This window comes from Bos indicus x Bos taurus, chromosome 12, assembly GCF_003369695.1.
Source record: "Bos indicus x Bos taurus breed Angus x Brahman F1 hybrid chromosome 12, Bos_hybrid_MaternalHap_v2.0, whole genome shotgun sequence".
Classification (NCBI taxonomy): Eukaryota; Metazoa; Chordata; class Mammalia; order Artiodactyla; family Bovidae; genus Bos; species Bos indicus x Bos taurus.
In genome coordinates, this window is record NC_040087.1 from 18,782,250 (window position 1) to 18,795,813 (window position 13,564).

The window sequence follows — 13,564 nt, forward strand, 5'->3', positions numbered from 1 at the left end:
AGACACCACCAAGCTAATCAAAATATGCTTCAACTCGGCTTTTCCCCCTCGGTGTTTTAATTTAGTTTAAATAAAATATTTGGGGCATCTAAAAGAAGAAATAGAGAACAATGTAACAAGTTCCTGTGTATTTACCACCCAGCTCAAAAATTAAAACAACCCAAGCTACCACCTTGGTAGCTTCAGTTCTCCGATCCCATTCACCTCTGGCTCATACTGTATCTATTTATCATGTACCCTAGCTATACATACTTTCACACTTTTACTAATATTACAGATAATATGTGATATTGTTGCATGTGCTTTGAAGCATTATAGAAATGGTACTACAAGTCAGTTTCTTTCCCCCACCAACATTATGTTTATGAGATTTGTGTATTGATACAAATCTCACATTTATCTTACATGCTACAGAGCATCCCATTGGCTTCCCAGGTGGCGCTAGTGGTAAAAAAAAAAAAACAAAAAACCTGTCTCCCAGTGTAGGAGATGCAAGAGATGCAGGTTTGATCCCTGGGTCAGTAAGATCCCCTCGAGAAGGGCATGGCAACCCACTCTATTATTCTTGCCTGGAGAATCCCATGGACAGAGGAGCCTGGCAGTTCATAGGGTCACAAAGAGCTGGACACAACTGAAGTGACTTAGCATGCACTTATGACTATATCACAATTTGGGTTTCCCTGGTGGCTCAGTTGGTAAAGAATCTGTCTGCAATGTGGGAGATCTGGGTTCCATCCCTTGGTTGGGAAGATCCCCCAGAGAAGGGAACAGCTACCCACTCCAGTATTCTGGCCTAGAGAATTCCCTGGACTATGGGGTCGCAAAGAGTCACACACAACTGAGCGAATTTCACTCACTCTCTGAGTTCTAATTGTTTTCAATTGTTTTTTTTCAATTGTTTATTTTTTTAAATTTTTATCTATTTACTTGGCTGCTCCAGGTCTTAGATGAGGCCTGGGGGATGTTTAGCTGCGGCATGTGGGATCTAGTTTACCAACCAGGGATTGAACCCGGGCCCCTGTCTTGGGAGCAAGGAATTTTGGCCACTGGATCACCAGGAAACTCCCTCACCTTTTAAAATAGTGACATATAGTAAAAAATGCACTTTATATTGTGACTCAGAGCAAAGGAGTATATAAATGGTTGTATAATTGTCTCATGAAACAATACCTGAACTCTGGATAGTTTCCATTCTATCTGTTCTATCCTACATCATTAAAAAAAAAAAAGAGTCCTGATCATTATCCATTAAATTAATTCACTACCTGCTAGTTGGGCTTCCTTGGTGGCTCAGATGGTAAAGAATCTGCCTGCAATGTGGGAGACCTGGGTTCGATCCCTGGGTTGGGAAGATCCCCTGGAGAAGGGAACAGCAACCTACTCCAGTATTCTGGCCTGGAGAATTCCATGAACAGAGGAGCCTGACGGACTCCAGTCCATGCAGTGGCAGAGTCGGACATGACTGATCGACTTTTACTTCACTTTCACTAACTGCTAATTAGCATGCAAGATGTCACTATGGATGAAACTACATGAAAGGTACACAGGGTGTCTTGGTATCGTTTCTTATCTACAGTTATCTCAAAATAAAAAGTAAAGAATCTATCACTATGGAAAATTGACAGCAATAATCCAACATAAGGATAGTTACTGTTCCTGAGGCAGAAAACTAACAAATGAAAGATATACTTAAAGATGTACAAGGTATGTCTATTTATCTAGTCAATCCTACAGCAAGCCACCTTTTTAACTGTATACAACCACAGAATCATTTCCGGAATGTGGCTCAATTAACGTTAATTCATATTATCCAAATGAGATTTGTCATCTTGATGTTTTTCTGTATTACCTATAATGAGCATATTTCTTCTTTTCTGAAACAATAAACAGATTTTTGAGGGAAAAAATCCATCTAACTAAGCAAGGAACTGAATAGAAAAACTCATTTTGTTTTTGAACAGAAAAATCAAATATTAAATATTTAAATATCATTAAAATGTCAATTACTCCTAAAGTCCATAATTTGATACAACTTCAGTCACAAATCCAAGAAAGTTTTTAGTAAATAAATTCAGTCAAGAATATAAAAGAAAAAAAAAAAAGAATATAAAAGAACAAGGATAACAAATTTTACAATGGAAGATTTCTTACGGGGGAATGAAATTAAAAGTGTTATAAAGTGCTATAAGTAAAATAGTAAGACAAGAAAAACAGACCAATGGAACAAAACAGGCCAGATACAGAAGTGACTGTAAGTGACTTTCAAACTTCTGGATATAAAATAATTTCTCTAATTTTACAAGTGATGAAGTAAATCTCAAAAAAAAAAAAAAAAAAAGACTGACAAATCAGTTAATATGAATATGCTACAAATTTAATTAAAACTTTTTGAATTTTTATGAATATAATAATAATAACATTACAGGCAAACAACAAATAAGTGAATTCTGTGACATGACTATGAAAGAGGGCTAAAATCATTATAAAAGGAGATCTAAAACAAATAAGAAAATCATGAAGAAATAATGTATACATATTAGAAAACCACAAAGGAGGAAATATAGTTAAACACATAGTAAATGTTTATTTTCTATAATGGGAACACACAAAGTTAAAAATGAAGGACTATTTTGCTCATGATGCAACATAGTGTCTTTGTTGGTTTGAGAATATTCTATCTATTGATGGTGAGATGCAACAGGCTCTCTTTTCTTATTGGTGGGATTTGGCAACATGGATCTAGAGCCTTTAAATATCATAACCTCTGACTCAGTAATTCTGTTTCTATCAGTTTGTCTTAAGAAAATAAACTAATAATGGTTATCTTTACAACTCTTTTTTTTTTTTCACATTTCAACATCTCTAAAATGTGCATGTCTCTTAATAATTGATGGAACCTTATACTAACTAGCAGGGTATTTTTGTTCATTTGTTTGTTTTCTTTCTTAGTGGTACATAAAGTGTATGCCTTACAACCAATGACTTCTTAGATTTGATGGAATACAGTATATGGCTATGAAAATATTTACAAAGAATGTGAAATAAAATGTACAGGCTGCTAAAAGCACCATCCCATAATACAGAGTATAATGACAACTACATAAAAGCAAGCAAAACCACAAATACACAACACTTATGCAGAAACAAATAATTTTAAAAAGTTAACAGTGACTGCCTCTGGGTAGCTGGATTATGAATATTTAATTTTCTTCTTCCTTAAAATTCTCTCTTTTTTTCTTCAAACTTTGTTTAATAGATCATGCAAATGCATTTACAATGGAAACACCTTCTCATAAATGAAAATTTTAATGACTAAATAACCGTTTTTTAAAGTTCAAACTGTGGAATATTTGATCATCATGTCTTTTCAAAGCATTAGTCAAACAAATGATTTCTGTTACTCTGGCTATGAAATTTCATTAAAGAGTTGTACTTGGCTTAGATCCTGGACAGAAAGCCAAAAAAATTATTCAGCTCTGCTCCCAGGCAATTCAGGCCCTGTAGACTTTTAGTAGATTTTGGCAGCATTCCTTTGCCTAAGACACAGTGAAATATTTCATATTCCTAACTTACGTGTGTGCACCTCTACAGATGACCCAATGTCAGTCACTCCAATGACTCATCTAAACATGTTTATGATATAAGTGGGGAGGACTGCATTTAAAGGGGGAAGGAGAAGCTAGGAGAAAGGTCATTTGGGGCCTTAAATGCCCTCATGGTATCCTTTAAAGTATTTTAAAGGGGAATAAATGGCTAATGCCTGTCTAGTCAAAGCTATAGTTTTTCCAGTAGTCATGTATGGTTGTGAGAGTTGGACCATTAAAGAAAGTTGAGCGCTGAAGAATTAATGCTTTTGAACTGTGGTATTGGAGAAGACTCTTGAGAGTCCCTTGGACTGCAAGGAGATCAAACCAGTGAATCCTAAAGGAGATCAGTCCTGGGTGTTCATTTAAAGGACTGATGATGAAACTGAAGCTCCAATACTTTGGCCACCTGATGTGAGGAACTGACTTATTGGAAAAGACCCTGACACCAGGTAAGACTGAAGGTGGGAAGAGAAGAGGCTGGCAGAGGATGAGATGGTTGGATGGCATCACAGACTCAATGGACATGAGTTTCAGCAAGCTTCGGGAGTTGGTGATGGACAGGGAAGCCTGACGTGCTACAGTCCATGGGGTCGCAAAGAGTCGGACACGACTGAACTGAACTGAAATAGCTAATGAGAATTTCTAGGCCTTTATGTCTAATCTCCAACTGTACTGTTCAATAACAGTTCTAACTTCAAAGGTTTTCCACAAAATCTTAAGGGAGTGGGAAATTTATCTCTAAAGAAAAGTCTCAGGATTTCCATGGGTAAAACCATATCTTTTGTCCATCAACTGATGAATGAAAAATGAAGTTGTGGTACCTATATACAGTGGAATACTACTCAGATGTAAAAAGGAATGAAACTGATTCAGTTGTAGTAAGGTGGATGAACACAGAGTCTGTCATACAGGGTGAAATAAGTCATAAAAATGAAGATCACATATCAATGCATATATATGGAATCAAGAAAAACGGTACTGATGAACCTATTTGCAGGGCAGGAATAGAGACACAGATGTAGAGAGTGGACTTGTGGACACGGCAGGGGAAGGAGAGGGTGGGGTGAACTGAGAGAGTAGCACTGACGTATAGACAGACACCACCATGTGTAAACTAGACAGCTAGTGGGAGGCTGCTGCACAGCACAGGGGTTCAGCCTGGCACTCCGTGACGACATGCAGGGGTGGGGTGGGGCTGTGTGGGAGGGACACGCAAGAGGGAGGGGATAGATAGATATATAAAAGTATATAGCTGATTCAATTTGTTGTACAGCAGAACCCAACATAGCACTGTAAAGCAATTATCCTCCAGTTAAAAGTAATTAAAAAAAAAAATGAGCCTTTTTTTCTTTCATATAGGTTTCTTTTATAATCAGCGATAAGTTAAAAGGGGAACATTTCCAAAAGTCTTCCATAGAGCTTGCTAATTTAAACTTAAGTCACAGTTACCTTATCTCAACTAAAAAAAAAATTAACCACATTAAAGAAAATTTTAGGAAAGTTCAGAAATTCCCATTCTTTTATCTTTTATTCCATATACAACTCACAGACAGAAATAATGCAATGAAAAAGTACATCTACGGGGGAAAATAATTGGGCCAATAAGTTTCATTTTTAAAAATCAATGGGATGGGTACTTTCCTGGCAGTCGAGTGGTTTAGAATATGCCTTCAAAGGCAGGGGACATGGGTTTGGTCCTTGGTCAGGAAACTAAGATGTCACATGTCTTGGGGCAACTAAACCTGACCAAATTGAAAGATCTCGCTTGCCACAGAGAAGATCCCACGCATAGCAAGTAAGACCCGGATGTAGCCAAAAATAAATAAATAAATATTTTTTAAAAAAATCAGTGGGATGGAGATTACAGGAGTATACATATTTCTCAACATTCAGTGAAACATTCTCTTAAAATGGGTACATTTGAATAAATATAAATTTTAAACTAAAAAAGTTCACACAAAATTCTACTGTATTTGTTATACCCCAAATAGGCCTCTCCCTGCTGCAAAATTATAACTTGGAATTGCCTTCCCAGATATAATAAATTACAAAGCATACCATTATTGTTATTATGCCATTATCTGCTGAGCTGAAGTAAGAGTGATATATAATACTTATGTAATAAGTAATATGTCTGAAGTTGACACCTTACTTCAGAATGTCCCATGTATTCAAGACACCAAGCTTGTAAATTACCCCCCTCATCACCATCCCTACTTATTCAGGGTTGTCACTAAGTGACACCATGGTCTTTTCTTCCTCTTTTAACAGTTAGGCCTATTCTGTACTACTATTGCTTTGTCTGCTTCTTAAAATTCAATTCTTGACGGGCCATCTCTTTCTCATAATGAAAACTGTGTGCCCCTAAACCCCTTTCCTTTTTGGGGTACGTTGGAAAAACTGCTCAGTTCCATTTTTGTGAACCAAAGAAAGAGTTCAGTCCCCATGTGGTAAATATTTATTAGCTACCTACTTATGTGCCAGATACTGGGCTAGATCTTAGAAATGGCTGGTAAGTATAAAAGCAATGACTAGAAATATTTCTGTAACAAGGAAAAGAAAAATCACGGATTTTAATGAAAGATTAGGTCTCATAAACAGTGCAGTTAATAGAAGCTCTTAAAAGCACACAGAAATGCTATTTATAAACATATTGCTTTTCTTCAAGTATTAATATTTAGGAAAAACAAAAATGTCTTATTCAACCCTGAATTGTTTTTAGATTTAGTTTCATCATTTTTTGCTGTTTTTGTTCAGTTGCTAAGTCATGTCCAAATATTTGCAATAACTGATTTTCTAATATTTTTCAGGGTGGCAATGGTTTTTCTATAGTGTGAATAAAATATAATCTTAGACTATAATAAAATCAAGCAATCATTTGTTAAATCATTTCCCAGGGAAGATGGTTCCTAAATTCCCAACAACCCACTCACAAATAAATTTCTAAGGTACAAAACACTTGGAATCTGAGGATGACTTATTCTCTATTTCTATATATTTACAATCCTATAGGCTTAAGAAATGGTGCCACTACTAAGATAATATCAATGAAATACTAGTTTAAAATAAAAGCTTATTCTGAAGATTGTGAAGCTATGTGCAATTCTATCAGTCTAAGCACTGAGTGTGGGGAATTCTGTAAAGAAGTAAAACTTGGTTTGTGATATAAATATAATTGCTTTGGATTTACTTTTGACTTCAAGAACAAGATACTAGTTCGGAAAAGGTTTCCACAGACCAGCTAAGTTTTTTCTTACACACAGGTCAACAGGTTTAAACACACACACACACACACACACACACACACACACACACACAAACCCATGAAACAAAACCTGTTCTACAGGCTTCTGAACACATACAGGAACTATTAGAGAAAGTACAGCCAGTTTACATTATACCTCGAGTACAAACCCTTTTAATTGTTCACTGACATTCTGCTTAAGTTTTCACTTCTGCTAAGTTGTTCTGCCTTAAAGGACTCACTTGAATCAGTAACTAAGGACATCTTTTTCGAGGCTGGCAGAGTAGATTAGAAACTTTGCTTAGAAAGATGCATCTTTAATCGATGACTCACTTTAGCAGCTAACAATATATACTTCCTTCTTCCCACAGAAGAACGATTACATGCCTTCCATGGATGCCTTTAAAAAGACGTGTAAAATTAGTATACAATCTCCTCTGTTAAGATTGTAAAATGAAGTTTATTGGAATGTGAATACATATTTCAAGAGTTTCCTCTTTTTTTCTCTGCTCTACTGCTTACATACATAAATGCAACTGATTAAAACAGTTCTTTACCAGAACAACAATATTTTATGAGAGTTTGGTACCATCTGTGAGAACAAAATAACTGTTCTTATTCCTTATTCCTTAATTTGAAAGGTGCATTCATTTTGTATCAAATGGTAAGTGTGAGATGTAAATTATCTAATTTTTGTTTTCACTATAGAACTTTGAGTCTAACTGAAGCATTCAACATTCAAATTTCATATCCCTTTAATTAATGGCATCATTAACATTCCTAATTGAATTATGAGGGAATGCTGCAATTTATAATAATTGACACTATCAAACATCACAATGATCATATTAAATTTACTGACAATAAACAGATAGAGGTAACTTTGGAATTTTCATTCAGTTGAAAGAGAAACATGAAAAATGGTATCCTGCCACTGTTTTATTTTTGGAAACACTCTGTAAATAAAAACCCATTTCCAAAATAAGATATTCCATGGACACAGAATAGTTGGTAATGATTCAAGTGCCTTAGGCAACAGAGAAGTATTGTTTTGTAGTTGTTGTTGTTTTTTTAAACCTCTCCTAGTAACAGCAGTTCATCATACACAAAGAAACGAGGTAACAGCTTGGTTTATAAAACAAATTTATAAGCAGTAACTGTAAAACCTCAACTAAACGAAAGTTTATCATATTAATTCCATTTCTGTGAACCAGGATAAGCAACCTGGTTGATAACTCACCCAATGTTATAGAAAAGTCCAGGCTTGTCTAAGCAGCGAAAAGTAGACCCATGGTGAGGTGCTGAAGACAGCTCTCTCTGGGGCTCAAAGCACTTTAGATGAAGCAGCCTTTATCTTCCATTTAACAGAGGGTGCCTCCTATTACCAAAGCATGGCAGAGAAAAGACTTTCCACGATCTGTCTTGACTTTCTGTCTCTCTCTTTGAAGAGTAACAGTTACCACCGGAAAACGTTAGCAGAAAATGCTCACTGAACACTCACACCGGGCAGCTGTAAATTTCCACTCTCTTTACTTGCTCTCAGATTCCCAGCCTTGCTTGTCTCTTAATCTGTCACAGGCAGTTCTGTTTCTGGTCAAACCAGCTTGCTTGTGCTTTCTCCTCTAATGCACGCTTTTAGACACATACCACACAGTCACAGCTCCATCTTTTTCTCCCTCCCTCCCAATCATGCAATGTCACAAGAATGTGCGTAAAGCAATTAAGTTCAGGCAAATTTAATTCTTGGCCAAGAAAAAAAAAAAAAGTCTAGGGATAAACAAAATTTTTTTCTCATCACATATTTTCCCCTCTGAGTCCTATACTTGCATGGGGTTTTGTCAACAAGATTAAATTGCCCTGACCATCTTGTTTCAAAATGTAAATAACAAAGGCATGTTGATAGTAATAACAGATTTATCTGCCAATATGCTAGTTCCTCTGGGCAGATGCTATTTTCAGTCATAATAAGAAAGTGTAGGAAGTAAATACACCAATATTAGCAATTTAATCTTGAGATTTAAAAAGCAAGGGAGATAGGGGGTCAGTGATGCAATGAATAATGCATCTAACTATAGTTCAGAAGATTCTTTAAAAAGCAAGGGAGGTGTTAGAATGAGTATTCATAATTTCAATGTAATTTTGTGAAAAATTTTTTTAAAATATGGCATATTTTGAAATTTAGCATCAATATTAGTTATACAAAGGAAATTACATAGAACATAGAGAAACAACACCAAACACAAAATGGTTTATACCGTTAATGTGCAAACCAAATGCTCCCCATCCCTCCCCGCTTCATCACAAACAAGCACTATCGGTCAGGATATGTAACACCCCTTCAGTGAGAATTTTAAAAGCTAAAGGTTACAAAAAACATTTTTTCATTATTACACATGTATAATTATAGAGCAAACTATCTTTTTTTTGGCTATGCTGTGTGGCATGTGGGATCCTAGTTCCTTGACCATGGATCACACCCTGGAGTGGAAGCATGGAGTCTTAAATACTGGACCACCAGGAAAGTCCTGATCATCAATTTTGAGAGAAGGAGGCTCCTAATATTCACTTTCAATGGTTGCAAATGAGAGACTGGGTTTTTTTGGTAGGGGAATTCCTTCTCTTCTTTTGACTATGGCTATTAGGTTCACAAATTTTCATATATTCAATATGCTTCAGTCAATTACAGGCACTATTCTTTTGGCTGCTATCCATGTAGCCTGTGTTTTTGCCCCCACCAAAAGCATGGTCTGAAGCAAAAAGCTCATGCAAATTGTTTTAATAAGAAATCCAATCACAGTGAGCAGGAGTGAGGGAATAGGGAAATAAAGCAAAGGACAGCCAATGTGACAACGCCTCACCAAGCTGGCCACCTGTTAAATCTATCAGACTGAGCCTCTTAGAAGCCATATAAAGTGCATTTCAGGATCACCCCTAGGGCTTGGGGGTGGGAGGGTGGAAAAGGAAGAGGAAGAATTTACCTATGGCTCTCATCTTTTCTTGATCAAAGGCTTTCCCCAAAGGGCATTAAATCCCCTACCCTTGAGTTTAACTGCTCTGTTCTTCTGGGTTGCACAAGTGTGGGTCTGGACCTTGAGGAGACCTCATAGCAGTGGCCACAGGGAAGCCTTGGGGCAGGTAGCAGAGGGCTTGCAGAAGGACGAGAGATGAAGCTGTGAGATTGTACCTGCATGAGGGTTTGCACGGAGCTGAAATGAGACAAGCAAGTCCCAGAGGATCTGCAATGGTATATGTTGTTGTTTAGTTGCTCAGTTGTGTCAGACTCTTTTGTGACCCCATGGACTGTAGCCTGCCAGGCTCTTCTGTCTGGGGGATTTCCCAGGCAAGAATACTGGAGTGGGTTGACATTTCCTTCTCGGGGGGATCTTCCCAATCCAGGGACCATGTTTCCTGCCTTGGCAGGCAGATTTTTTTTTACCACTGAGCCACCTGGGAAGCCCTGTAACAACATATAAGACAAATCTAAAACAATTGTTCAGGGACTTCTTCAGAAGTCCAGTGATTAAGACTCCTCACTTCTACTGCAGGGGGCACAGTTTCGATTCCTGGTCAGGGAACTAAAAACCTGTATGTCACTCCGTGTGGCCAAAAATTTAAACACACACACACACACACAAAACAATTGCTCATATTTCTCATATGAGTTCATTATCTTTTACTCAAAATCCTGTGACTCAAATTCTACCCAGGTAGAACTCTGTGAAATCACATATTACTCCACTTCAGTGATAATGATCATTTCATTTATCTGCAACTTTGCTTATTTACAATATCATGAGGAGGGTGGCTTAAAATCTGGCAATTGGAAGTGATATCTGGAAGGTCTTAAATAAGATTTTCTCTTTTTTTCTACTTTATTTATATCATTGGGTCAGCCAACAAGTTTTACTGCAAGAAGGCATAAATTTTACAGCCTCCTTTCACCTTATCTTGTATGCATTTTTTTAAAAGACCTCTTATTACTTAATTAAATTCCTATTTATTAGTTCTGTACATCACTCCATTTCCCATGGTCCACATCTTTCTGTATTTAACTCTCTATGGAAAGGGGTCAGCCTCTATTTTCCTCACAATCTTCCCTCCTGATCAATAACACTGTAGTTACCTAAACAGATAAGAAAGTTTATTTTGCGTTTGCTTTAATTATACTTCTAAGGTTGGTGATGGTAAAATAAAAGAAGAACTCTAGTACTTCAACACAGAGTGTAAACTAACGTAACTTTTCCCTGTAGGGATATTAACAATAAGTTGTAAAAGGCTTAAAATATTCATATTCCTTTCATTTACTAATTCAATGTCTACAAATTCATTCTAAGAATAACAAATATGCAAGGAAGCATATGCAGAGATATTTATTACACCGTGTGTGCTCAGTTGCTTCAGTCGTGTCCAACTCTTTGTGACCCCATGGACACACAGCCTGCCGGACTCCTCTGTAAACTGGATTTCTCAGGCAAGAATACTGGCCTGGGGTGCCATGCCCTCCTCCAGGGGATCTTCCTGACCCCGGGCTCAAACCCGCACCTCCTGCATTGCAGGTGGATTCTTTACCACTGAGCCACCACTACTACGTATAGCAAACACCCTCCCCAGAAAGTCCAAAACTACGTGATTGACTATATTTAATCATTGGATTCCATGTAGCATGGGCATTGATCAATCGAAGCAAGTGTACAAACAATTAGCATAGTCCCAGGCCATTCAGCATACCTGCTGAATACTGAGTGGAGTTCATTCATCCATACAGAATATCATCGTCAAACTGCTTAAGAATATTTAAAGAAATGGGGATATATTTATTGTATAATATCAAGTTAAAAAATCCAAGATCCTAAGCTTAATAAAGAATATGAGCTCCCAATTTTTGTTCTAATTTTTCCACAAACATCTCTTTTTATATGGATATGGAAATAATACCAAATGTTAACGTTAGTTGGAACACTGGTAATTTTTAAAAAAATATTAAAAATTTTCTTTTAATATTTCTTTTTATTTACTTATTTGCATATTAACTTGGCTGTGCCGGGTCTTAGTTGCCACATGTGTGATCTTTAGCTGTGGCATGTGGGAATTTTGATTTTTCAGTTGCAGCAGGTGGAATCTAGTTCCCTGACCAGGGATGGAACTTGGGCCCCCTGCGTTTGGAGTATGGAGTCTTAATCACTGGACTACCAGGGAAGTCCTAGAACACTGGTGATTACATTCATATATTCCAGTGTTTTCCAAATATTCTATAATTAACATGTACAATCAGTTTCACTACAAAACAAGGTAAGTGTTCCTAAAAATCAACACGTTACACAGCTCTGTATCATGCAGTAAGAACCACAGAAACTGTGGGGGAAATTGGGTTGGAGCTCAATACTCAATAATGTAATCAGAAACATACTTATTTCTCTTAAAGTAGAAACCTAATAAAAATAACACATTTTTTTACAGCAAGTGGTTTAAGAAATACATAAAATAAATATGGCATAAACAAATACATAAAATAAAGACCACAATAAATATGGCATTTTTCCTTGAAAAAGACCTGATATTTGCTTGTGGAGGTGGATGTTAGACTTACAGCTTGTGAATTATGTCAAAAGTGGAAATAGGATGTATCTTGTTGATAGCCATACCACCCTGAATGCACCTGATCTCATCTCATCTTGGAAGCTAAGCAGGGTTGGGCCTGGTTAGTACTTGATGGGAGGATTGTCTGTTATCAGCTGAAAAGTTATAACACCAAAGGTGGATGAATGTGATTCACATAATATGAGGTATACAGAGATGGCTGGTATGTGTTTGAGATGTGTGCATGTCTGTGTTTTGTGTATTTCTCCATGGCTTGGTTCAGCTGGGTGGCTTTTTGCATTCATGAAACTGTACAAAAGCAAATGAGAAATCTGCATTATGTTCAAATGTTTCCTAATACATCAATCATATTGGAACAAATCTGTGTTTTCAAAACGTGTTAAAGCAGAAATGACTGTTACTTTCACCACCATAAAATATATATATATATATATATTTGAATATGCTAACAAGTATTGTGAACTTATTGCTATTATTTTGCTAATTTGGAGAACTAAAGATTTTTTTAAGTGGTATTTACTTCTCTCTGTTTCCCCCCCTCGCTTCTCATTTATGCTTTTGTTTCTCTATTTTTCTCTCTTCTTAAAGATTACAGTGTAGATACAAAATATTAATACCACAGCTACACATTCACGTAGCCTAGGAATAACATTCTTCAATGGTTTTAAGCCAAAAAGAAAGCCCCAAAGCAAAGAATCTATTTACTACCTTAGGAGTTTGTCATGCTATCCACGTACCACAGATACCTCAAGTTCTTTTCATAATTCCCTGGAACTTGCTTAAAGATATTCAAATTGTTTTCATAAAAGCAGAATATAGAGGAAATGCTAGATGATAAATGCTTTAGAGGTGTTCAAGCTGCAGTGAAATGGGGTTTAATTGATAGAATGAAAACACATTTCCAATTATCCATTAATTGCTAATCCTTGGCTAAATTTGGAAAGCTTTAAAAGATTTTCAGCAAGATAACAAAGCTTCATTAGTCTGTTTTTGTTCTCATGCTAATTCTGCTTCCATCTCTTCCTGCTTTTTTTAGGAAGGAGGAAGCTTGGATTACAGAATTTAGGTGACAATCCTGCCCACTGGCTGTGTTTCCTAAATGCTGGAGCAATCTTTCAAAGTTGAGAACATCAGA

General features: G+C 36.6%; 1 protein-coding gene across 5 annotated transcripts in view; it reads right to left on the minus strand.

Annotated features, from left to right (window-relative positions):
• Positions 1-13,564, minus strand: part of CAB39L (calcium binding protein 39 like) — a 93,134-nt gene that overhangs the window by 56,509 nt on the left and 23,061 nt on the right. For 3 of the 5 annotated variants that reach the window (XM_027557289.1, XM_027557291.1, XM_027557286.1), the window contains exon 4: positions 8,072-8,209. The exons of 1 other annotated variant lie outside the window; for it this stretch is intronic. The gene's annotated coding sequence lies outside the window, so the exon portion shown is untranslated. Of the gene's footprint in view, positions 1-8,071; positions 8,516-13,564 lie in introns of those variants that run through there. One more of the 5 variants, XM_027557290.1, reaches the window with a different exon arrangement.